Below are 25,250 nucleotides of genomic sequence, written 5' to 3' on the forward strand. Positions count from 1 at the left end.
TTCTCGAAAATAGACGGCCCCCTGTTCGGGCCCTGTTGGTCCTGGGGATTATTAGAAGGTTTTGCTGGTTTGAACGAAGATCCCTAGATGGTTTATATGGTCTGACCATGTCATTTAGAATGGGAGGGCCCTTCCCATAAAGAGTTTTATGGACCAGACAAAGGGTCTTGAGGTGGACCCGCTCCTGTATTGGAAGCCAATGCAGGGTCCTTAACGAAGGTGCAGCTGATGCGCGGCGGCTGGTACCAGTAAGTAACCTTGCTGCGGAGTTCTGGGCAATCTGGAGTTGTCGAGTGACTGAAGTGGGGGCTCCTAGATAAAGCGCATTCCCATAGTCCAGCCTTGATAGAATAAGGGACTGGACTATGGTTTTCTTGGCGGCTTCGGGTAACTGGGGAAGGATTTTTCGAATTGTCTTCAGTAGGCCAAAACAGGTAGCCACTGTCTTTCTTGCCTGGATTTTAAAAGACAGTTCCGTATCAAGCCAGAAGCCGAGGCTTTTTATCTCAGACTTTGGGGTGGGCCCGAGCCCCATGCAGGAGGGCCACAAGGTTGAGTTATTAAAAGTGGCTTTTTTCCCAAGTAGCATCAGCTCGGTTTTCCCCCATTCATCTTCAGATGGGACGCATCCATCCACTTCGCAACCGCCTCCAGGCAGCTGCAAAGATTGGCCGGAAGGGGTTCCACCTGATTTAAGGAGACCACTAGCTGAGTATCATCAGCGTAGCTTACCAACTGGATACCAAAGGGGGCTACTACCTCTGCTAAGGGAGTATCAGTTGGGTGTTGTCTAACTAGGCGAGAATGTCGATGCTGCGCGATCTGAAGATGTCGGCCTGCTGTCTCAAGTAGATGATGACTAGGGTAGGGCTGAGAGATGTTCCTTGGGGGACACCACGGATGAGGTTCCTGGCTTCAGACGTGCAGGGTGGTGTGCTGGCTTTCTGTGTTCTTTCTGTAAGGAAGGAGCAGAACCAGTTAAGAGCAGGTCCTCCGATGCCTTTCTCGTGAAGTCCTCTGATCAGGGTGAAGGGGACATCTAAAGTTCTCTATTATAAGGCCATAGTTTTAGGCAGCAAAACAGTGATGGCACGACCAGTGTTAAACTTTCAGTGATCACATCAAGCCAGGCTTTTCCCACCTGAAGCTTTTGTGGTTTGTTGCCCAGCCATCCCCTATAACATGAGGGATAAAGAGCCGCGCACTGCTCTATGAAAGAGAATACATGGTGCATGTTTTCTGGCTGTAAAATGACTTGTATGGATTGAGCATTAACACAGGTGTCATTGTTTGATGAGGTTCATTTAAAAATGACACCGGTGGGATTTGAACACCAGTCTTTAAAAACCTTCTCATTTTGTCTAGAAATCCACAGAGCTGTCCATTGCATCACTGAATCCCCCAAGTGGAAGGTGGCAATTAGATGGTGATGTGTAGGAAGCCCTACTGCTGGATCTGGGACTCCATTGCAGGTGGTAAGAGTCTTTGCCCTCCCGGGGCAGCTTCCTGAGGGTCAATGGGTTGAGAGAGTCTCCCGCTCTGAGGGCCCTGTCAGGCATCAGGTGGCTGCACTGTCCCTTCCGGTGTTTAGGCAAGGGTGGTGGTTGTGCCGAGAGCACCGTTCGGTATGTGGAAGTCATAGGGAACCTCCCAATCTTCCCACACCACTCAAACTGAAGTGCAGAACATGCTGGGCATGTAGTCGCCCACCTCGGCCAATGAAATCACTGCTCTCATGCTGTTTATAATAAAGGCACCCAGTTTTGCATTTAAACGGATTTTTGCATATAAATACAGAGAGAAAACGATTTTTCTTTGTCTGTATTTATGTATAAACATGGAAAAATACTGACAAACCAAATGATCCTGCTGCCTCTGTGCCCATCTGGACAATCCGTGTCTGAGGCACACAGGGGCTGCGGAAAGAAATAAGAAACTGCTGCAGTCGAACTGCCACTCTGGAGAGGGGAGAACAAGTGCACTGGGGAGCTTCGTGTCTGCAGAACAACAGTTTCAATATTCAGTGCTTCATTTCTTAAGCAAACCAAAATTACAATGTAAAACATGTAGGAAACGCAAATGTCCCTTTAAAAATATATGTCTTAAGCAGCGTTTATGCACAAGCTATCTGCTCTCTGCCATGAAGTTATTGTGCAGATCATAGAAAACCTTTTGAAAAGGGCTAGTTCTGCCTCATTAAAAGGCCTGTGGCTGTCGCCCACTCTGGATAGCTGCGGACTTCAGGGTTTTGAGTTTTGGTAGCTCTTGCTGCACCAGTGTTCACATCCAACTCCCTGTGTATCTTGAAGATGACCCATATTAATTTGGAGAAAAGGCCCCTCATTGCGGTGCTCATTCAAAAACTCGTCTACAGACAGCAGCAGCCCTTTCACAGAGACAAGCTTCAAAGTCAAACCAGTGCCCCCAAAATGTTTGTTCATGTTTGGGTCGTCAGCAAGTAGTCTGTGTTCTAATGGCTGGAGAGAGGACCTCCCACAGTCTGGGCCCTGGAAAAGACTCTCTGAATGTTTGTCTTCAAGCAGACACTCTGTGATGGCTGATAGAATGCAAGTAAGGGAGGGAGTAATGCTATGATGTTTTTCCAGACAGCTGCTCAAACGAGATCTAATCAATAACACTAACTCACACATCTTTTGTTAGAGGACAGGCAAGACAATTGTTCCCAATATGTAAAGCGCACTTAGCATGGACGCCAATTTGAAAAATAGTTACAGCAACCAAGCGCAAGTTTGCATATCTATTTAAATAAATGTCGAAAAATACTAGCTGCAACGTCTTTTGCTTGCGACAAAAATAAATGTGGATAAGTACTGATAAAAATACGAAAACATCAATATGGATAAATACAGACAGAAATGTTGATAAAATAAATACCATAAAACCGGGAGCCCTGTTTATAATAGTAAACAGCATAAGAGCAGTGCGAACATTGGCTGGGACAGGTAAACACAGATCTCCAACAGAGACTTGTGCAGCTGTTTCTGCATCCCAGCCCCCTCCTTACAGCAATGACTGGGGAAGCCTTAACTAAGCATGTCCGGCTGGTCACAAGCAACTTACCGGCCAGCCAGACATGCACAGTTTAGATACAAAGCCCCAGCTGGTGGGTGCAATAAACCTCGCCCTGTAGGAGGACCGGGCCTTTTGCCTGGGAAGATAGATACGATATTTGAGGAATGTAATGCCTGGCAGAATGTAGGTCAACGCCCCTGAGCCCATATAGAGACCCCGCCACTGGGGAAGGTCATGCAACATTTTTATTGCAAGTGCGAAGGTAGAAGCGCATTTATTTTTGTATCCCCCATTGTTCATAGAAAACTGAGCGGGCCTGTGGGGACTTCAGCGAAGTAAATAATATCATGGCCTACAGGAGCTGGCTGTGGTGGACCCCCGTGTATTTACTGACGTCATTGCGTCATGTCATTGCAATTCCAAACGCTGCAGACACTGGACCCAGGGGCAGATTTACAAGCCCCATGCACCGTCGGTGCACATGTTGGTTGACGCACCGGTGGCGCAGCCTGCTAAGGGACATTTACAAGCACAAGTAAAATCACCCTGCCTGACTTAACCTGTGCTTGTAAATATCACCCCAGTTCACGCAGCACTTTGCGTGTTAGGGGCGGGACATGGGTGTTGTTGTGGGTGTTCCCACGCAACACCCATGTCCACTGATGCATTTCCAGATTTACGAGAAATCGTAAACCTGGAAATGTGTCAGTTTGCTGCACCACCATAGGGGTGGCGTAGCCAAGCGAAACGAGGAGAAACATTTTCATTTTTCCTCTTTCAATGCGTGTTGCATTCTACAGCACACACTGAAAGAGGAAAAAGCCTCTTGTGATTGTTTTCGTGCAGGAAGGTGCCCCTTCCTGCACAAAAACAATCTCCCCACGGCACAGGCATCCTCGCACCAAGATCCATTTGAGCTAGAAACTGTTTAGTTTGGCTAAATCTGCAGATTAGGCAGCAGATGATGTGATGGATGCTAGCTACAAAACCATAATTATGTGGCAAAAAAACGTAGTTAGGACTCTAAAGAGAGAGTTTTGTTTTGCTATAAGTACTATTTTAAGCTCTTTGATCGGTGTCTTGTTTTCCAACTGGCTGTATAAAGCCTGCAGGCTTCTTCTTGCTGGCTGATCGGCAGCTTTTATTAGCAAGCTGAATACACGGAAGATATATAGAATGGCTGACTGCTGGACACAACGTATATGAATGTAATTAGGAGATAGTCACGGACAGCAAAAGCACTGTGGGGAGCCCTGGGACGAGCAGTGGCGGAATCGCTTTTATTTCAAGTTTGTGAAGGAGGGTGCGATCCGTCACTAAAAGAAAATCACATCTGGCAGCGGTGGGATTCGAACCTACGCCTCCGGGGAGACTGGAGCCTTAATCCAGCGCCTTAGACCGCTCGGCCACGCTACCGTCCTGATGATTATCCATCATCTATGTATCTGATGTACGGATTCACAGGCAGTGATGTCCACTGTTTTATTTATATATAACACCCTTGTTTGAAAGGCTGCAGCACTGGGAGAGAACAAGAAAGATAACTTTGGGGGGTCACTGGACGCCCTGTTCTGGGGATTTTTTTAAACCCCTCAGGCTCTGAGGTGGAAAGAGTGACAGCCGCGCATAGAAGAGGCGTGTGAAGCAGAGAACGAAGAGACAGGGTTATCGGAGTCTGGGTCTGGCTACAAATCAATAACATAGTCTAGATTTGCCAATCTCCCAATTTAAAGAACGCCAACCACACGTGGCAATCAAGGATCATATTGCAGGTGTAACTCGCTATGGGTCTTTATATGACTTGATCCATTAATTGCTATTAATACTCTTTAGAGGGATTTAGAGCACCCGAGTGGGATCTGGTTAGTATTCATCGTTTTCATGAGTTGTGGCTTTTTGTTGGGGACAGCCTGCTAATATTTAAAATGTGTTTTATGCAACATTGTGTGTCATTAAAAATCACATTTGAATTGTTAAGCGTATTGTGGGGAAATTAAAAAAAACATTCTGAAACATTCTCTTCTTTTAAAGTATGTTGTTGACACTATAGAAAAGGTTTATCAAGAAATATATAAATATATAAAGGAGGAAAATACATTGCAATCTGGGACAGTGTTGGGAAAATATAATCACGTATTCTTTAGTCCTCTAAAACTTCAACATTTGTATGTGTGCCAATCCCCTCCCAGCATGCACTGCTTGTGACCTCACATACAACTGCACTCATGGCTGGTTGAATGACATGTTCGCTCCTTTCTGAAGTCCAGTTTGGGTTCAGCCTGGACTCGGCGCTGTCGAAGGAGCACTGAACCTGTCTCTGACCTTAGGAAAATACGTCAAGGCTGGGGGGGTGGGGGCCCTTCATATGGACCTCTCCTCTGCCTTTGACCTAACAGAGAGGAGGAAACTTTGGGAGTCGATGGAAGAGGTGGGACTTGACCCTCCCCTACAGGGTCCTCTAAGATGCCTCCATTGGGACACAACTATGAAAGTGCATTAGACTCAACCTGGGATTTGCCGCATTGGGCACTTTGCAGGCACTCACACATACATTCTTGTACAGACTCTTGACTCAATCCTCCAAACCAGGTCAGGTTTCATCTCACGGCATGAAATGGGTTTAGGGTATCTGTAGGAAGATGCAAGTCTGGCTCCCGTCCTATTGTGGATAAGAGTGTGGGGTACTCCTGAGACGAGCGTCTCCCGTAAGGTTTTAGAGGTCTGCGTTAACCCTAGGAATATGTCAGCTATTCCCTGGCTGGCATAAGTTAAGACCCTTCGAGACCTGGGTTTGAGTCAACTTTCAATACCCCAGCCAGTGTTGACCCCCACCCTAAGGGGTTGGTAAAACAAAGGTTCCTGCACACAGGGAGAAAGCAAGAATGTTAAAGACCCTTGACATGGTTTCTATTCTCTAATCTGTGCCAATTCCAACCTCCCAGGTATGGAACCGCACCTGTCTTGGATAGAGAACCCCGACCTAAGATTTTATCTTACTCGGTTAAGATTAAGTGCATTCCACTTTTTTGTTGCCTTTCCCCAGACAGGTACTCGGTTTGACTCTCTTCCGTGCTGTCCATGTGGTGCGGCCTCCACCCACTCTACGAAGCACTTTATGCATTTTCGCACACTGTACTGCACTTTAAGATCTCGTTTTTTATGCCTTATTTTACGTTAAATCAATGTTAACAGGCACCAAGAAGGGTTGCACTTTTTAAAACGCCTCGATCTCCCTCAATATATTTTTGGGTTATAAATGTTATCTCCTGTGACTTAAAACTGATAAGGAAATATGCCTCGCGATCTTGATTATTTATTCAATCAATCAATCAAAGTACTTGTAGAGCGCCCTTCTTACCCGTGAGGGTCTCAAGGCGCTGAGGGGAGGAGGTGATGCTACTGCTCAAAGAGCCAGGTCTTGAGGAGTCTTCTGAAGGCGACTAGGTCTTAGGTCTACCTTAGGTGGGTAGGGAGGGTATACCAGGTCTTGGTGGCGAGGAAGGAGAAGGATCTTTATTGACTCTCGCCTGACTGTAAAGTACATATTTTAATATTTATACATTTTAGTTAACTGGCTAAAAACTGCTTGTCTGTAATGAAGTATTTTAGTTTTTAACGGTGCTGGTTTAATGTACTCACACGTAATGCTTTTGCCTCATGGTCACCAAAGGGATGGTTTATTGGCAAGTTTTATCTTCCTTTCATTACCTGAGCATATTTCTGTATTCTTAAACTGTAATGTTTTCTTAGTTGTGATAATGATATTTTTTTCAGTGCTTGTATGTTCGTATTCTGACCCAATAAACAGTTTGACCGACTGACAGACAGGTGTGTGTTTTTTGGGCGTGGCACGAGGCCTCAAGGAGGGGGCTGTTAATGATGTCATGAAGGCCCCCGGGAAGGGTGGGGCTGTGAGCAGCAGGAGCTCTGACAGTGGGTCTGCCTATGCGCCTCGAGGAGTTAATGCTGCGGGAGGCACTATAGGTACGTTCAGCAACGACAGCCTGTTCTCTGTTAGGGTGAGGTTGCCTTAGGTTGTAACCCAGACTAATTGGGTTTAGACTCCCTTGAAGTGTCTGTTTCTAGACCCTGACGTCTGAGTGGACTAGTGGGGTGGTGGTATGATTGTATGGTGAGTTGGTGGGATGGTGGATTGGTGGGATGTTGGGATGGTGGGGTGGTGGGTTGGTGGATTGGTGGGATGATGGGATGGTGAGTTGGTGGGGTGGTGGGTTGTTGGGATGGTGGGTTGTTGGGATGGTGGGTTGTTGGGATGGTGGGTTGTTGGGATGGTGGGATGGTGGGATGGTGGGTTGGTGGGGTGGTGGGTTGTTGGGATGGTGGGGTGGTGGGATGGTGGGTTGGTGGAATGATGGGATGGTGAGTTGGTGGGTTGGTGGAATGGGAAGTTGGTGGGGTGGTGGGTTGTTGGGATGGTGGGATGGTGGGTTGGTGGGGTGGTGGGGTGGTGGGATGGTGGGTTGGTGGAATGATGGGATGGTGAGTTGGTGGGGTGGTGAGTTGGTGGGAAGGTGGTGGGATGGTGGGTTGGTGGGATGATGGGATGGAGAGTTGGTGGGATGGTGGGGTGGTGGGATGATGGGATGGTGAGTTGGTGGGGTGGTGGGATGATGGGATGGTGAGTTGGTGGGGTGGTGGGGTGGTGGGATGGTGGGGTGGTGGGTTGGCAGGATGATGGGAGTGTGGGTTGGTGGGAGTGTGGGTTGGTGGGATGATGGGATGGTGAGTTGGTGGGTTGGTGGGATGGTGGGGTGGTGGGATGGCAGGATGATGGGAGTGTGGGTTGGTGGGATGATGGGATGGTGGATTAGTGGGATGATGGAATGGTGGGGTGGTGGTATTGTCTGGTGGGATGGGGTAAAGGGGCTGGGTGCGTTCAGATGATGGTTTCACTGTCACTATTGAGTAGGATGTTGTCTCCAGAAGTGATGGGAGGTTTCTATGCCTTGAAAGTGTCAGAGCTTTCTAAAGCTAAGGAGTTAGGTCCCGAAACAGTGGGGTGGGCTGGACCTTATCAATGAAAAACACAATAGAGATGCCCACACCAACCAAAATCTCAACAATAATTGTTTCAAGGGTCAAAACACAAAATTGATTTTAGGTTTTGCCGGGTACTTTTATTTACACCCCTTATATTTACACAATTCTTTTTATAAACTTTTTATCTCATTTAGGAATGAAAAAGAAACATTTACACATTCAAAACAAAAATATTTACACAAATATATACAACACATAAACTAATTACAAAACATCACTTAGTGGTGAATACAATCCGTACAACCTACGTGCAATACAAACAATATATTCATACATTTATGTACAAAGAATCAATATTCAAAACTTGAATAAAGACAAAGTCAGAAGAAAGGAGACAAGATCACCCACTGGTGACCACTTTTCTAAAACTAGCAACTGCTAGTTCATTCAACCAATGGTATTAATAGCTCCTTATATTGTGCCAACGCGTTTCCAATCCAGGTGGATTACTTCCTGGAATCTCATCAGGGCTTTGTCACTTATCTGCAATAGGTGTAAAAAAGAGTTTTTATATAGATTGCAGAACGGCCTCTTTTATAACCCTGCTTCTTTCACGCCCAAGGTAGATCAAAAAACACTACCTGCAGGGGGCGTGGCTTGGATGGCAACGCAGGCGGTTGCCTAAGTTCCAGAGCTCCGCAACCCCGGGGATAAAAAGCAGCGAGAGAACGGCAAAACGCATTGAACTCCCGCACAAAGCGGCAGGAGGTGTGTAGGAACACACGGAGCAGCAAGGGAGGCAGCCAGTGTGAGCTGCACAACGAGGGGGGGAAGCAGAAAAAGCCAAGACTCCCCCAGGACAGGAGAAACGAAGAAGCAGTCCAAGATGGCGGGGCCATAAAACCCACAAGCAACTACAGCTACATCACAAGCAAGTACAGCGACACCAGGAAACAGCACAAGGCTTGAGTCGGAGTTAACACTGGACGCGAGGTGCTGTACCCCGAAGGAGGAAACACAACTCGAGCGAGAGTAAGACCAGGACGAACGGAAAGAATAAAGGCTGAGAAGGCAAGGAAACAAGCCATAAAGGGCGGCCATCTTGGGCGTCTTTACTGCTAAAGCAAAACAGCAGAGGGGCTGCCCGGAGGGAGGAACACGGAGCGCAACAAGGCTCGCCGGCGAAACCACAATGGAGCGGAAAATACAAGCCGCCAAACAGTGAGGAGAAGGAGTGGTGAAGCCATACCAGAGTGCAACAAACACCTTTTGCACCTATTGCGAGCACCGGAACGGAGTGGGAGTAGCCAAGCTAGCCGGGCAACCAGGCAAGGTGGAGCGAGCGCCAGATCTTCGGCGAGCACCGTCCAGGGAGTGACTTCACCAAGTAAGCCGCTCGCAAATACAAACCGGGGCCCCCAGCGTAAACGGAGTACCAAAACAACGGCGGCCATCTTGGGAGGGGCAGTAGCCAAGCTAAACCAGGCCCCTATGCTCACGCTAAAACGAAGTGTTAGGAACCAAGCCAAGCTGAGCCAGACAAAACAAGCGCCGGCCCACCTGCAAACACCGACCAGCACAGACCATCACGAGCCGCCGCACTAAGTGATAACTAAACGAAGCAACACAGCGTAAACGAGGACAACAAACCAACGGCGGCCATCTTAGGAGGGGGCCAGCCACATAATCATAAAAGCACCAACTGGGGCGCGGTGCGACATAATACCAGCACTCATTGGAAGCCTGCACCCGAGAACGAGAACGGAATAGCCACACATGAAGGCAAGACGCTAAGGGCAGCACAAACGACAGGAGAACAACGGCGGCCATCTTGAAGTGGGAGATCGGGAAGCCATCACGAGCAGCCATCACAGAAGAGGCAGCCACCGGCTGACAAGCATAGAGCCCCACCAACCCGAGACAAATAGCGGCCATCCCAACAGCAGGGGGAACAAAAAAAAAAAAAAAGGGACCCTGCGTCAGTCAGGCACAGCGAAAGTTAAAGGCTAAAAAGGATCCAGCGCCGCAAGCTGCAAGAGGGGCAGGCGGAAGGTGCAGAACGGGAAGAACGAGGCGAGCACCAGGGAGGCCCCGGGAAGGGAAGCCAGGCCCAACAGCCCACACCAGAGAGTACCAGCACCACGAGAGAGAACAACCGAAAACGGGGCGGGGCAGAAAGGCAATAGGAGGCCGGAGGGAAGCAGAAGCAGAAGGGGTGGCAGCAACAACGGGACAGTAGCCCTGGAGTCAGGGAGAACTAGAACAAGGACAATAAGGTGGCCCAACAGGTTCACGTTTGGGAGCACCGCAAAGACAGAAAAAGTCACTACCCACGCTAAATCCAGCCCATCTCAAAGCGTGCAACAAGCAGACCAGCAAAAGAAGGGAAGGCTGTCCGCGCATCAAGAAAGAAGAGGTCTGGGCGGGATGACGACCAGTGACATCAAAAAGATTAGGAAAGATCTGGACTCGCCAATCAAACTGAAGACGCTACAAAACACGGAGACAGCAATGGACCTGCTCCTAAAAAAAATAACCGAAGCCAACAACCTAGCAAAAGCCACAAAGATCTCCATGGACAACGTCCAACTAGAGCTTACAGCCATACGTGCAGACCAGAGCAAAATAGTGAGCAGAGTAGGAGAAACGGAAAGGAGAATCAGCGAAATAGACGACAAATCAGGCACCATGGAAAAAGATGTTCGCTACATATCCAAGATATCCAGCGACTTGCAAAGAACGCTAGCGGAACAAGAAGACAAAAACAGGAAAGGGAACATCAGAATCGTAGGTGTACCGGAAGAAGAGGAGGATGAAGCGGGCTCATGCGAGCGCTACTCGAAACTCTGATACCCAAGCTGACAGGTCTAAACTTCGAAAGAACTTTCGAAATTGACAAAGCCTACAGAGTACCTGCCACAAGACAGCTGCACATGAAAGGCCCGAGAACCATCATCTGCAAACCGCTGAGAGCTAACCACACAGACGCCATTTTTGCCCTTGCACGTAAGGGTCAACCCCTCAACTGGAAGGGCAAAAAGATAATCATCACCCAAGACTTCTCTAAAAGTACGGTAGAAACAAGGAAGGCGTTCCTGGCGCTAAGAGAAGCGATGAAGAGAGCCAGGATAACATGCAGCTTTGTTGGACCGACAAAAATGAAGATAACAGACAGGAGAGGCACCCGAATGTTCGAGGATCCAGCAGAGCTACGCAGATACCTTCAGGAGCCAGACCAAGAAGAGATGGAACAACAAAAAAGCCCGGGAACGGCAAAGAGAAGAGCCTCATCAGACGGCTTGGAGACAGGGGAAAAAGGAACAGCAGGTCGCTGATGAAAGACACTGTCAAGAGATGGGAATGTTCAGACACTTACCTCAGATGAACATTGCTACCTCAATTCAAGGACATACCTACCTCATGAAAAATGGATATAAGAACTAAAGAATTGCGATAAAAGATATATACCTCAGGGAAAACGATACGAAGGATGCAAGAGTTCCAGTCAAGAACACAAGAACACTCAGAACATTGGGCCGGCCCTTGAATCAGGGATCGGCAAGATATCCTTTTATCAACTCATAGCACGGAAGGGTGCGGGGGGGAGATCTAATGTACCCGGGGGGCGGAGGGCGGAGAACCGTTGCTGTCGCACGTTTACAGTACTTTGACAGGGGGGAGGGGGGTGTGGGGGAGGAGGAGGGGGAGAGGGCAGGGGGGAGGCCATGAAGCGCAGACAATCATAGCTTGGTGGGGCTATCAACTCTTTTTTTCTTTCTTACTACATCTTCTCCTACTTACACACACTTCCCTATCCCAATCCAGACCCCGGGGGGGGGGTCCCAAGACTGGTGGCGAGAGGCAGGCTCACACCGACTGCAGAGATCAAACATAGGTCCCAACCCAGAGAACGGCTATTCAACAGGGACACCATGACCACACACAACACTCAAGACCTAGCGCAGATAACAACGGACATCAAGATTGTGTCACTTAACGTCAAAGGCCTCAACCACCCCGTCAAGCGACGAAAAACACTAGACTACCTGAATAGGCTCAAAGCAGATGTATACGTCCTCCAAGAAACTAGAGTAACCACAGAGGATGCAAACAAACTTAAGGCAAACTGGATAAGCGAGATGGCATGCACACCAGCAGTCAACAAAAAAGGAGGGGTGATCACCATTATAAGCAAGAAAGGGAAATTCAAGATTCTGGGCAGCGTAGCAGATACGGAAGGCAGGAGACTAGTCACAAGCATCAAGAGAGGAGAGGAAACAATGCACATAGCAAACATCTACGGGCCGAACGCCACAAACAAAAAGTTCTGGGAGGAGGTAGAAAGCGAACTTAGCAAGATCCCACTGGGAGAACTACTGATAACGGCAGGGGACATGAACCAGGCGATGGATAAAACCATAGATAGGCACCCGCACAGGCCCAGCCACGCCACACAAGAACAGAACACACTCAAAAACCTATGCACCAAGCTCTCACTATCAGACCCATGGAGACTACAACACCCCAGCGCCAGGGAATACACATTCTACTCAACACCACACAACTCGTACAGCAGAATAGACTGTATCCTCATGTCAAGCACACACACACACTTGACTGACAAAACGGAGATAGGGCCAATAACAGTCTCGGACCACGCCCACATCTCCCTCTCCATAAGCGGGAAACACAATGACTTACCGAGCAGGGGATGGCGTCTCAATAGTGATTGTTATACTCCTTTTCTCCCCTGAGGCGGAAGCCGGGGGCCCTTGAGCACTCTTGCTCCTTTCAATTCGGAAACGAACAGGACTGATTGATCCAAGCTTTATTTTTTAAAAACTGTAAATATTTTAACCAGGCCGATATTTTATAGGTCCTGTTGGCCTTACCTTGGTGCAAGCATTATATTGCCCAGGGCGGCCTCACACCCCCTCCTCAGCTGGGAAGCCTCGCTAGTTCGGGCGCTCGGCGCTGAAAGCATTTTGGGCGCCATCTTGGGTAGGGGTAGGATCGCGGTCTAGTTGATCGGCGATCCCGCCCTCCCAGGATATAAAAGGAGTCCCTCTTCTTTCACTCGGGGTATTGTTATACTCCTTTTCTCCCCTGAGGCGGAAGCCGGGGGCCCTTGAGCACTCTTGCTCCTTTCAATTCGGAAACGAACAGGACTGATTGATCCAAGCTTTATTTTTTAAAAACTGTAAATATTTTAACCAGGCCGATTTTAGAGGTCCTGTTGGCCTTACCTTGGTGCAAGCATTATATTGCCCAGGGCGGCCTCACACCCCCTCCTCAGCTGGGAAGCCTCGCTAGTTCGGGCGCTCGGCGCTGAAAGCATTTTGGGCGCCATCTTGGGTAGGGGTAGGATCGCGGTCTAGTTGATCGGCGATCCCGCCCTCCCAGGATATAAAAGGAGTCCCTCTTCTTTCACTCGGGGTATTGTTATACTCCTTTTCTCCCCTGAGGCGGAAGCCGGGGGCCCTTGAGCACTCTTGCTCCTTTCAATTCGGAAACGAACAGGACTGATTGATCCAAGCTTTATTTTTTAAAAACTGTAAATATTTTAACCAGGCCGATTTTAGAGGTCCTGTTGGCCTTACCTTGGTGCAAGCATTATATTGCCCAGGGCGGCCTCACACCCCCTCCTCAGCTGGGAAGCCTCGCTAGTTCGGGCGCTCGGCGCTGAAAGCATTTTGGGCGCCATCTTGGGTAGGGGTAGGATCGCGGTCTAGTTGATCGGCGATCCCGCCCTCACAGGATATAAAAGGAGTCCCTCTTCTTTCACTCGGGGTATTGTTATACTCCTTTTCTCCCCTGAGGCGGAAGCCGGGGGCCCTTGAGCACTCTTGCTCCTTTCAATTCGGAAACGAACAGGACTGATTGATCCAAGCTTTATTTTTTAAAAACTGTAAATATTTTAACCAGGCCGATTTTAGAGGTCCTGTTGGCCTTACCTTGGTGCAAGCATTATATTGCCCAGGGCGGCCTCACACCCCCTCCTCAGCTGGGAAGCCTCGCTAGTTCGGGCGCTCGGCGCTGAAAGCATTTTGGGCGCCATCTTGGGTAGGGGTAGGATCGCGGTCTAGTTGATCGGCGATCCCACCCTCTTCACGCCCCTCACACTGGATATAAACGTCAAAATCCCCCGTCCGCGCAGCGGGCGGGCGCAGCGGGCGCGCCGGCGGCGCGCCGAAGGCGCGCCAAAGGCAAGCCCGTCTGCGCCCGTCGGCGACCGGACGGGACCAGGGGCCATACCCCCTGTGCGAGGTGATACAGAGCGGGGCAGATCGATGAGGTATGACGCTATCACGTTAAAAAACTTAATGCCTCCGACCAATCACATCTGTCAGCACTCTATCCTCCCGGACTCCTCACCCGGGATATGTCTACACTGTAAATTTTCACTGACCAGCTACTTAGATAACTCCCCTTCTAGCAAAATCTATAAAATGTTTCTTCTAAACTGCCGGTCACTGACTAAACATGCCACACAAATGTCACTCCTGCTGGAGGAAAATGAACCAGATGCAATTTTTCTGACGGAGACCTGGTTAAGAGACGCTACTGATATGGATATCACCTCTATTCTGTCAATGGGATATACCTTACAGAGATTGGACAGATCAGAAGGTAGAGGAGGAGGCCTAGGCATCCTTCACAAAAATCAATACCTCTGTAGAACCTCATCGGCCGATATCTCCAACTGCGAGAGCATGCTATTCACCCTTGAACTTTCACCCACAGATTCATTCTCTGGTGTACTTATCTATCGCCCCCCCAATCAAATAGGGGATTTCATTGAATCACCCCAGTTAAAAATAGCTAACTCCGTGGTTAGTAGATCTAATTTCTCGGTACTAGGAGATATAAATATTCATTTAGATGATCCTTGCAACCCCATGGCTAAAGCACTTCTGGACAGTATGGCAGCCCTCCAGATTACACAGAAAGGCTTTGTGCCTACGCACGAAAAGGGCCACCTTCTTGACGGTGTTTTTAGCAATGATAACAGACTAGAAGTAGGGACCCCACTACCTCTTACCTGGACAGACCACTGTCTAATACCTATTCAGTGGACTACAGCTACGCCAACTCAGTCCTCTCCTCGTACAACCCTTCTTGGAAGAGACTGGTCCAAAGTCTCCCCAGTCCAATGGGCCAATTTACTCTCGGCTGCTCCCCCCCAAAGGGCAACAGACCCTGCAGTACAATACGAGAACTACATCAAATGGCTGTGCACAGCTTTGGACTCTATCGCACCAATCAAAGTTCTTAAGGAAAAAACTAAGTCCAAGGATTCACCTTGGTACACTTCTGAACTTAAGGAACTAAAAAGGGTATGCAGAAAATCCGAAAGAAATTGGAGGATTTCCCGTAGTAAGGAAGACAAAACCACACACCTTGAAGCCATTAAAAAATATAAATTAGAAATCAGACGAACCAAAACCTTATACTTCGAGGAAAAAAAATTCTAACTGCATCCAACTCTTCTAGAGAAATCTTCCAAATAGCAAAATTCCTGGTTGATATCCCCTTGGTTCTTGCTGATCCGAGCACAGCTCAGGCCCGCTGTGAAAGCCAAGCCGAATACTTCCACAGCAAAATACAAAAAATTGCCTCTGCATTTAGCTACCTAATTTATCCCAAGATACTGGAACCAGCTTATCTAACATCATGACTCCAAAACTAGATGAGTTTCCATTGCTGGACGAGAACTCACTTGCAACCATTATGATGAAAATAAAATCCGGATCTCCTACAGACCCTGCCCCTCCCTATCAGTTAGTAAAAATCGAGAACATTATCAAACCTGTCATTCTCAATATATTAAACTCATCTATTTCCACAGGTTCAGTACCTACTGCATGGAAATGTGCTCAGGTTAGGGCTTTGCTGAAGAAATCCACTCTAGATCCAGGGAATATGGCCAATTATCGGCCTATTTCCCTCCTTCCGTGGATCAGCAAACTCCTAGAAAAACATGTCAATTCATCCATTACTCAATTTCTAGAGAACCATCATCTTCTCCATGACTCCCAAGCGGGCTTTCGCCCAAAATTGGGAACTGAGGCGGCCCTCCTGGCGGTAACTGAGCTAGCCAGGAAGCAAATGGATCAAGGCGGCACTGCAGCAATTATGTTGCTTGACCTCAGTGCCGCCTTCGATACTGTTAAAACCAATATTCTTCTTCACCGCCTCAATCAGATCGGAATTTCTGGGAAGGCCATGCAGTGGCTCCAGTCATTCCTGGAGAATCGATCTTTCAGGGTAGTTGAGGGTACTACTCATTCCAAAGTTTGGCCCCTGGATCAAGGCGTACCTCAGGGCTCTTCATTGAGCCCTACCCTTTTTAATATTTACATGCAGCCACTAGCCGACATAGTGCTCTCTTTCGGCATAGATATAATAACCTACGCCGATGATACACAGTTAGTTGTATCCATGAATCAAGCTGACCCTTCCCCGTCCAACCTAAGTAACTGTTTGGTAGCGGTAGCTCAATGGATGGCCACCTCACATTTGAAATTAAATGGTGAGAAAACTGAGCTCATGGTGCTGGGTAACCCAACCATTCCCAGCCCTCTGTCAGATTGGCCACCTTGCATGGGGCCCACACCCCAACCGAAATGCCACATAAAGAGCTTAGGCATTTGGCTGGACTCCAACCTTAGCTTTATGCAGCAGGCTACCATTCTTTCTGCCACATGCTTTGGGCTAATGCGCATGTTGAGAAAAGTGCTGCCTCTTCTTCCTTTTGAAGCCCGCAGAATAATGGTTCAAGCCATTATCCTGTCCCGTCTGGATTACGGGAACTCGCTATATCTGGGTGCCCCCGCACTCACAATCAAAAAATTACAGGTGATCCAGAATGCTGCAGCTCGCCTCCTGCTGGGCCTCAACAAACGAGAGTCAGCCACCACCGCCCTGAGGAAACTGCACTGGCTCCCTGTCAAGGCTAGAGTGCTATTTAAATCTCTTTGCTTTATGCACAAAGCTATGTGGAAGAATGCCCCTACTATGATCTGTTCCTTGGCAAAACCCTATCTTCCTCACAGATCTCTAAGATCCAGCACTGCTTTTCTGGCTACGGTTAGTAAAGTCAGACGGACAAGATGGGGCGGACGCTCCTTCTCCTGGAATGCCGCGAAGGAATGGAACTCCCTGCCCACCTCCATTCGCAGTGAACCTAGCCTTCTAAAATTCCGGAAGGCTCTGAAAACGCATCTGTTCATTTAATCTCTTTCCTTTTCAGTATGACGGTACTTAGCGCTACGAGGCCTCCGGGTTGTTTGCGCTTTACAAAACCCGATTAATAATAATAATAATAATAATAATACTAGAAGACCCCGCCAACGCCATCGAGATAGAAGAGGCAATCAAAGAATACCTCCAATTTAATGACACAAAAGATACAGAGGAAGGGACACTGTGGGATGCACTCAAAGCCACAATAAGGGGGAAACTCATAAGTATTAAGGCAAGAATGAACAAAAAGAGGAACAAAAATATTAGAGAACTGGAAGAACAGAGAAAGGAACTAGAAAACAATCACATTACAAACATACAAGACAGAAATACACTTACAGCACTAACGAAGAAAAAGTACGAACTCAACAGACTACTAAGCGAAAGAGCCACAACATGGATAAACAAATATAAATCCATAAACTTATGCTCAGCCAACAAAGCGGGTAGGGCACTCGCAGGTTACCTAAAAGCCAAACAGAGACAGCACTCAGTTGCAGCAATCACCGACACAGACAACATAACGCACACAGGGAACAAACAAATCCTCGAAACCTTCAGGAGGTTTTACAAAGACCTATACACCGCAGACACAGCGCTGAAGGCGGACGGAGGGGCGAGCCTTCTCGAGAAACTTGACCTACCCAAACTAAGCAGCGAGCAAAGTGAGGCGCTAGACCAAAACATAACAAAAGCAGAGGTAGGGATGGCCATAGACGCACTAAAACCCAACAAAGCCCCAGGGCCGGACGGGTTCACTGTGACCTTTTACAAAAAGTTCCAACCGCTGCTTAAAGACATACTAGTTAGAGTCTTCCAGACATGTGCAGAGAAAGGGAGCATGACAGACTCAATGGCAGAGGCAAACATTATTGTCATCCCCAAAGAAGGAAAGGACCCCCAATTCCCACAAAACTACAGACCAATCTCCTTAATAAACGTTGACTGCAAAATCTACGCTAAAGTAATGGCAGCAAGAATAAATACATATCTACCCGCCCTCATACACAAAACACAAGTGGGATACCTGAAAAACAGGCTCTCGCAGGATAACACGAGACTGCTCTGCCACCTAATAAATCGCACGGCAAACAGCACAGAGAAGGCTGTAATGATCGCACTAGACGCAGAAAAAGCTTTTGACAGAGTCTCGTGGCCTTTCCTAAACCAATGTATGCGCAAATTCGGATTTGGAGAAAAATACAGAGGAATGATAATGTCCCTGTACAAAAACCCCCGAGCTCGAGTGGTGGTTAACTCAGCAACATCAGAAACACTCACCCTAAGTAGGGGGACGAGACAAGGCTGCCCCCTGTCACCAGGGCTATTCCTGCTGGCACTAGACCCCCATCTCCACATGATCAGAACAAACACGCAGATCACAGGTGTGCAAGTAGAAGGTCAAGCCTTCAAACTGGCGGCCTATGTGGACGACATCCTGATCACCACAAGCAACCCAAGGGAGTCAATAGAGGCACTCGTACAAACAATAGAGGAATATGCACATGTCTCAGGGTATAAACTCAATAGGGATACATCTGAATGCAAACCAATGAACTGCCGTACCACCAGAGCAGTACTAGGCACGTCAGGCCTGGCGTGGCAAACAAAACCCCTAAAGTATCTGGGACTCCTCTTTGGGAAAGACCTCAGATCAACACTAGAGCACAATGAGGAAGTAATGCTGAAAAAGATCAGGATGAAGCTAGACACATGGGGACCCAAATTCGTCAGCTGGTGGGGCAGAATAGAGACGATCAAGATGATGATCACCCCTATGCTAAATTACTTGCTGTCCATGCTGCCACTATCACTAACGATAGACTTCCATAAACAAATTGACAAAGCAATTAACATGTTCCTATGGGGTGGTAAAAAACCTAGAATAAGTCTAGCAAAGCTCAGGCTAAAAAAAGAGCAAGGGGGACTGAACCTCACAAACTATAAGGCCTTCCAAACTGCATGCCTGGCCAAGCAGGGGCTACACTGGGTTGCACCAATACCAGAATACATGCCAGTATGACTGGATCTGGAAAGGGGGATTCTAGGTGGAGCAGACCCGATCATGGCCCTCACGGCAAATAGACACCCAGAAGCCAAAAACGCAATACTACGGAACACTAAAATAGCACAACTAAGATTAGATAAGGAACTAGAAGTAAGCATCAGAGGCACCAAATGGGAATCATTATGGTACAACACCAAAATCACATACAAAGGTAAAACGCTAGACAGCAGAGAATGGCTCAGCAGGGGTATCACAATGCCAGCTCAACTAGAGGCAGGGAACAACCCACTCACCTACAAGACACTCCAAAAGACAACCAGCCTACCAGACAGGGAATTCTACGAGTTCCTAAGAATCAAAGCAGCCATCACCAAAGCAAACCTCTCCAAACACAAACCAACAATCATACAGTATGCACAGAACCTAAACAAGACAGGTCACCAAACAGCGCAGATCTACAAAATAATCACACCACGCACCACTACTCTTAACGACAAAACGATAGCCTTCTGGGAAGAGACCATCCAGAGACCGCTAAATGAAGAGGAGAAGGCAAGACTATGGACATCAGCGTCCAAAAACAAGATCACACCACAATTAGCACAAACAAAATACTGGATACTACACAGACTACACTGGACACCTGCGAAACTAGAAAGAGTTGGGGCGAGCGACAGCAGCGTGTGCTGGAACTGCCACAAAGCAAGGGGGGACCTAGCCCACATGATATACGAATGCCCCAAAGTCAAAGAGTTCTGGAGTAAAATATACAACCTAATAGACACAATCACGGGATGTCAGATACAACGAGGGCTAGCAGGGATAGTCACCGGATTCTTAGAGCCACAACTCCAATCCAAAGAAATGCGAGACTTAGTCGACGTGCTCCTGGCGGCTGCTGTAAGAACCATTCTGGGGTACTGGAAGAGTACCAGCAAAGCCACCTTCAAACGCTGGTTTAACTGGGTAACCTTCCTTCGAGGGGCAGACAACATTACCGCCAAACACAAGGCGGCGAACCACACAGCCAAAGAGGACATGTGGGAAGCCCTAGACGAGTATCTGAAGCAATAAGACACCCCCCCTCCACCCCCCCCTTTTCTCTCGTCTCCTTTCTTTTCTCTTTTCTCTCTCTCTTCGGTACCACTGGGCCAAGTATACATGTAAGAGCAGCCCAAGAAAGACAACTGTATACATTGTATATGTGAAAACTTATTCAATAAAAACTTTTTGAAATAAAAAAAAAAAAAAAACACTACCTGCAGTGCTTGGACCAATTATCTCTTCATGAGACTCGGGTCGATTCATGTGGCTACTTGATTGTATCAAAACTACCTGTGTAGCAGAGGAGGGATTTTATAAGCAAAGGTAGATTTTACTTAGGCAACAATCCCCATCAGTGGGACACTTATGTTGGCATGGATTTTCGTACCTTTGTGTTAGAGGACGCGGGCTCGGCTAATGTACGATCTCTGGGCCAGCTTGACACGCAGCTTGTATAAATCTGGGGGATTAATATCATACGTTCACTTATAGTAAACCCAGACTGCTTGTATAACTCAAACATTTCAATGAAACCCGTGCCTTCCTACCTTGGGTAAAGGATGTTGTTTTAGGGCACCGCTTCTTATAAAACTGATTTTTCTTAAGTCCTTATCCGTCTGTGGATCAAGAATGCAGTGCACATAATCAACATTGGCCCGATTTTAGAGACAACACACCATGCCCGTATTGACAGCGTGTAGCGGGTCAGCCTACCTGGTCCTGGCCGAAGTGTCGAATTCAACCGTCTCACTATTACGGGGGGGAGGGGCGCCTCGATCTACCTCAGTCCTAGTGCATAAGTATACACGCGCATTAATCAAGAATCCAATAAAGGCTCACTGCCTTCTATTTATTTTCTGACTGAACGGGCGCACGTTACCTTTCTTTCCTGCCACAGTCCAGTCTAAGGTTAAACCACAACAGCTGCCATCTTGGATTCCTTCGTTATACATGTTCCCTAGGGCCACTGGAATTGTGGTACTTGTATTTTTAATCAGGAAAACATATAATGGTACTACGTGTGTTCTCCCAAAGCTGTCCCTCACTCATCTAAATATAGAGTGTTTGTACTTCATAAACAACGATGATGAATCTATTGTATCGGACCAATTTAAAGGGGGCATATCTAGAAACCACCTCAAAACGGGTGTATCTTAACTACCATGTTACACTGGGAGGCTCAGGTAGTGTCTTTAAGATTTCTTAGCGGTATCATAGCCTACATATTTCAGAAAGGCTATTAAGACCCGTTTGAGTCATATTGAATTTTAAAATTAAATACGCCTCCTTCTGCAACAGCATTCTCTCTACGTCAGCATTCTCTCTACGTTTGATGTTATTCATGCTGAATAAAACAGACTATTTAAAGTCGTTTTCGCCTCGACTTTTCTCCTCAAAGTGTTCCACCATTGGGGCCGTTGCTATTTTCTTTTTGAGCCTCGACCTGTGCTGGGTAATTCCCATGTTCACTTGCTGATTCGTTTTCCCAATGTAGATCTTATTGCATGGACAAGTTGCAACGTAGACAACATTTCTTGTTTTGCAATTAGAGAAAGAAGAATGTTTCCATTTAACTCCATTATGTTCAAATTCATTCCCTTCGATGGTGTTAGAGCAGGCTACACAATTGCCACATTTATGGTGGCCCTCTACTGGTTTCATATTCCAATGGGATAACAAGATGTTCTTAGTTTTAGGTAGCGAGATGTCTGCCCGCACAAGTTGTTGCCCTATGCTTTGATTCTTCCTGTAGGCAAATAGGGGGCATGGAAATGGGCATTCTAATCCCTCCAGTAAATGCCAATTTTTAAGTATCATCTGTCTCAGTTTGTGGGTGTCTGGCCCAAATGTGGTAACACACACCAGTCTGTCTCGCTCACGTTTTTCTTTAACCTGGAGCAGGCTTTCCCGGGGAGTAAATCTAGCCCTCTTAGAAGAATGCTTGAGTAGTTTTTTCGGATATCCTCTTTGTACCATTTCTCCACAAAAAGTCTGTGCATGTTGTTCATAGTCAGATACTTCTGTGCAATTTCTCCTTATGCGTAACAGCTGTCCATACGGCAAGTTAGATTTTAGATTTCTAGGATGGGCACTTTTATGGTGTAGAATAGTGTTTTTGTCTGTGCTTTTCTTGTACACTGAGGCTTTCAATTCTCCCTCAGCACACGTTAATTCCAAATCCAAAAAGGTCATCCTTGTCTGGCTGAATTCAATGGAGAATTTAATGTCCTGATGTCTGGCATTAAGCCATTCATGGAATGCTAGTAGCTCCGTCTGGCTCCCTTGCCACAGGAGCCAGACGTCATCAATATAGCGGAAGCATCTGGTCTTTGAATGGATTATTGGTTTCCACGATAATCCATTCAAAGACCAGATTAGCCAATGGTTCACTGCCTCAGCAGGGCCAGCCCTGGGTTCAAGGGTCAGTGCCACAGCAGGACCAGCCCTGGGTTCAAGGGTCAGTGCCTCAGCAGGACCAGCCCTGGGTTCAAGGGTCACTGCCTCAGCAGGGCCAGCCCTGGGTTCAAGGGTCAGTGCCTCAGCAGGACCAACCCTGGGTTCAAGGGTCACTGCCTCAGCAGGGCCAGCCCTGCGTTCAAGGGTCACTGCCTCAGCAGGACCAGCCCTGGGTTCAAGGGTCACTGCCTCAGCAGGACCAGCCCTGAGTTCAAATATCACTGCCTCAGCAGGGCCAGCCCTGCGTTCAAGGGTCACTGCCTCAGCAGGGCCAGCCCTGGGTTCAAGGGTCGCTGCCTCAGCAGGACCAGCCCTGGGTTCAAGGGTCACTGCCTCAGCAGGGCTAGCCCTGGGTTCAAGGGTAGCTGCCTCAGCAGGACCAGCCCTGGGGTCAAGGGTCAGAGCCTCAGCAGGGCCAGCCCCTATTTCGAATTAGCTTTGCATGTGACTAGTGCAGCTCAATGGAAGATTGTGATTGAGCACAGATACAAACAAACATGTAACAATCTCAGAATGAGATGAAGGGACAGCAGAAGATCAAAGAGTTTCTGATAGAAATGGAACAATCGGTATATGTTTATTTTAAATAATGCAATAAAATAAATATACAGAAACTGAAATGAGGGTAACTTTGCCCCCAATTATTGCCACTGGTTCTGCCTACTCTAGCACCTCTGGCATGGAGGTCTGTGCCTCGAGGGGAGCAGGAGGCGTCTGGAGTGTCTTTGGTGTCTTCTTACCCAAGTGTCATGTGTCGGCGACATCTCAAGGCCGCAAGTCACGATAGTGGCATTGTAACAAAGAGTGGCGCAGCACGTGGAGGCCTGAAAGCAGAGATCCCAAGTGTCCTGTCTCTTGTCCTGTCTCTTCTGTATTTTGTTTTTATTTGCATTCCGGCATTAATGCTCACCCCAGTGTAGACTCAGGGCCATCACCAGTGCCAGCATCTGGAGGAACCTCTGCCACGGGTAACCTGCTGGGGCAAAGAAAGGGGCATCTTCAGAGGGCTGGCGAAGGGGCCACTGCCGGCAGAGGTACAAGTAGGACTGAGAGCAAGAAGGCCTAAAGAGTAATACAGGTCGGGGGCAGTGCCCTGGGGCACTTGTAAGGAGCATGTACGGTGAGGGGAGTCATCTGGGGGCATGGGATGGGGGTGAGCCTCTGGGGGCAGCCAGAGAGAGCAGCTGGTGGTGGGTGAGGTGTGGGCAGGTTACCAGGGGCGAGGAAGGAGCGAGTATCTGGGGGCATTGAAAGAACATGGGGGCATCTTTAGACACTTGGGCTCATTCGGTGAGCAGAAGATGCCAACCGAGCCAGGGGAATGATCTGAGGGTGAGTCTGGGCACAGAAGGGGGCGATTGTGGAAACTTAGGCGAACAGTGAATGATATGATATAACTGGAGCACAGAGGTGGGGGCTGCTCCAGGAATAACAGCCAGGGAGTAAAATGCTATAACACGGGTGGTAGTAAATGTGGTAGTAAATCATCTGATTAATTATCGAAACACTCTTCATCTAGGCACTCAAGAAGCCCCATCATTGGGTCTTAGCACCTGAGAGTCCCGTTCTCCAGGTGTTCCATTACCCTCCACCCGCAGGGCGACTGTCTAGTGTACCACAGTCGTGAGTGGAGAAGGTGCAATCTGGTGAGAGAATAAAACATTTAAAATATCTCTTCTCCTGTGTTGGTTGTATTTAATGATACAGGAAAGGGATATCGTTTTAAAAAGTGGTGATCGGTAAAAGGTTGGTCGACATGTTTCAGCCTGCGTTGCCCATGTAGGTCAGGCGGCTTTCATCAGGCCAATAAAAGTGTTGCCAGGCCGCCTCTGATTTCAGGAGGCTGGGTATACAGATAGGTAAGGTAAGTATAGTCGTTCACCTTTCTTCATCATCTGGTTAGGTTATTCGGGTAGCTGATGTGAAGATATAATCACCAACAATGTTGGCTTCACAGTATTAAGACACCCTGCAAGATCGAAGTTATAAGCCTATTGGTGAAAGTAGTGCATTTATAGTAAATGTTTTGTGAAAGCAAATCCATTCTTCTCCCCAGATCTAAGGTTACAGTCAGCACGGTGGACTATGATCTGATCTGAAATCTCGATGGGACCAGATGCTTTTACGTTTGAAATCTCAGAAAACATGTTGTACATAATAAACAGCCTTTCTTACTGAGTTTTTAATGATTTCTGTTCGATATATTTGTTTGTTTACTGAAACTTGGTACGTTCCTGTTACATTAAATATTACTATGTGAGGACTCTGTTGTTCACTTCCTTGTCTCTTTTTACACACTAATTATTGGCATGATCTTTCTCGTTCCGAAATATCACGGCCTTTCGTTACATTTTTGCAAAATTCTCGTTCTCTCTTTGTGAGAATAGTGCACCTGCCCAGGGGCAGGGCAGCGGGGCTACTGCATTTATGTTTTACATATTTTACTTTAAAAGCATTTTCC

The 25,250-nt window shown here is 47.6% G+C and overlaps 1 non-coding gene across 1 annotated transcript; it reads right to left on the minus strand.

The window, feature by feature from the left end:
• Positions 1–4,367: 4,367 nt before the first annotated feature.
• Positions 4,368–4,449, minus strand: TRNAL-AAG (transfer RNA leucine (anticodon AAG)). The gene has a single exon. It is a non-coding gene; the product is annotated as a tRNA-Leu (tRNA).
• Between the last annotated feature and the right edge of the window lie 20,801 nt (positions 4,450–25,250).

The sequence above is a fragment of the Lissotriton helveticus genome, chromosome 1_2 (assembly GCF_964261635.1).
Source record: "Lissotriton helveticus chromosome 1_2, aLisHel1.1, whole genome shotgun sequence".
NCBI classification, from domain to species: domain Eukaryota; kingdom Metazoa; phylum Chordata; class Amphibia; order Caudata; family Salamandridae; genus Lissotriton; species Lissotriton helveticus.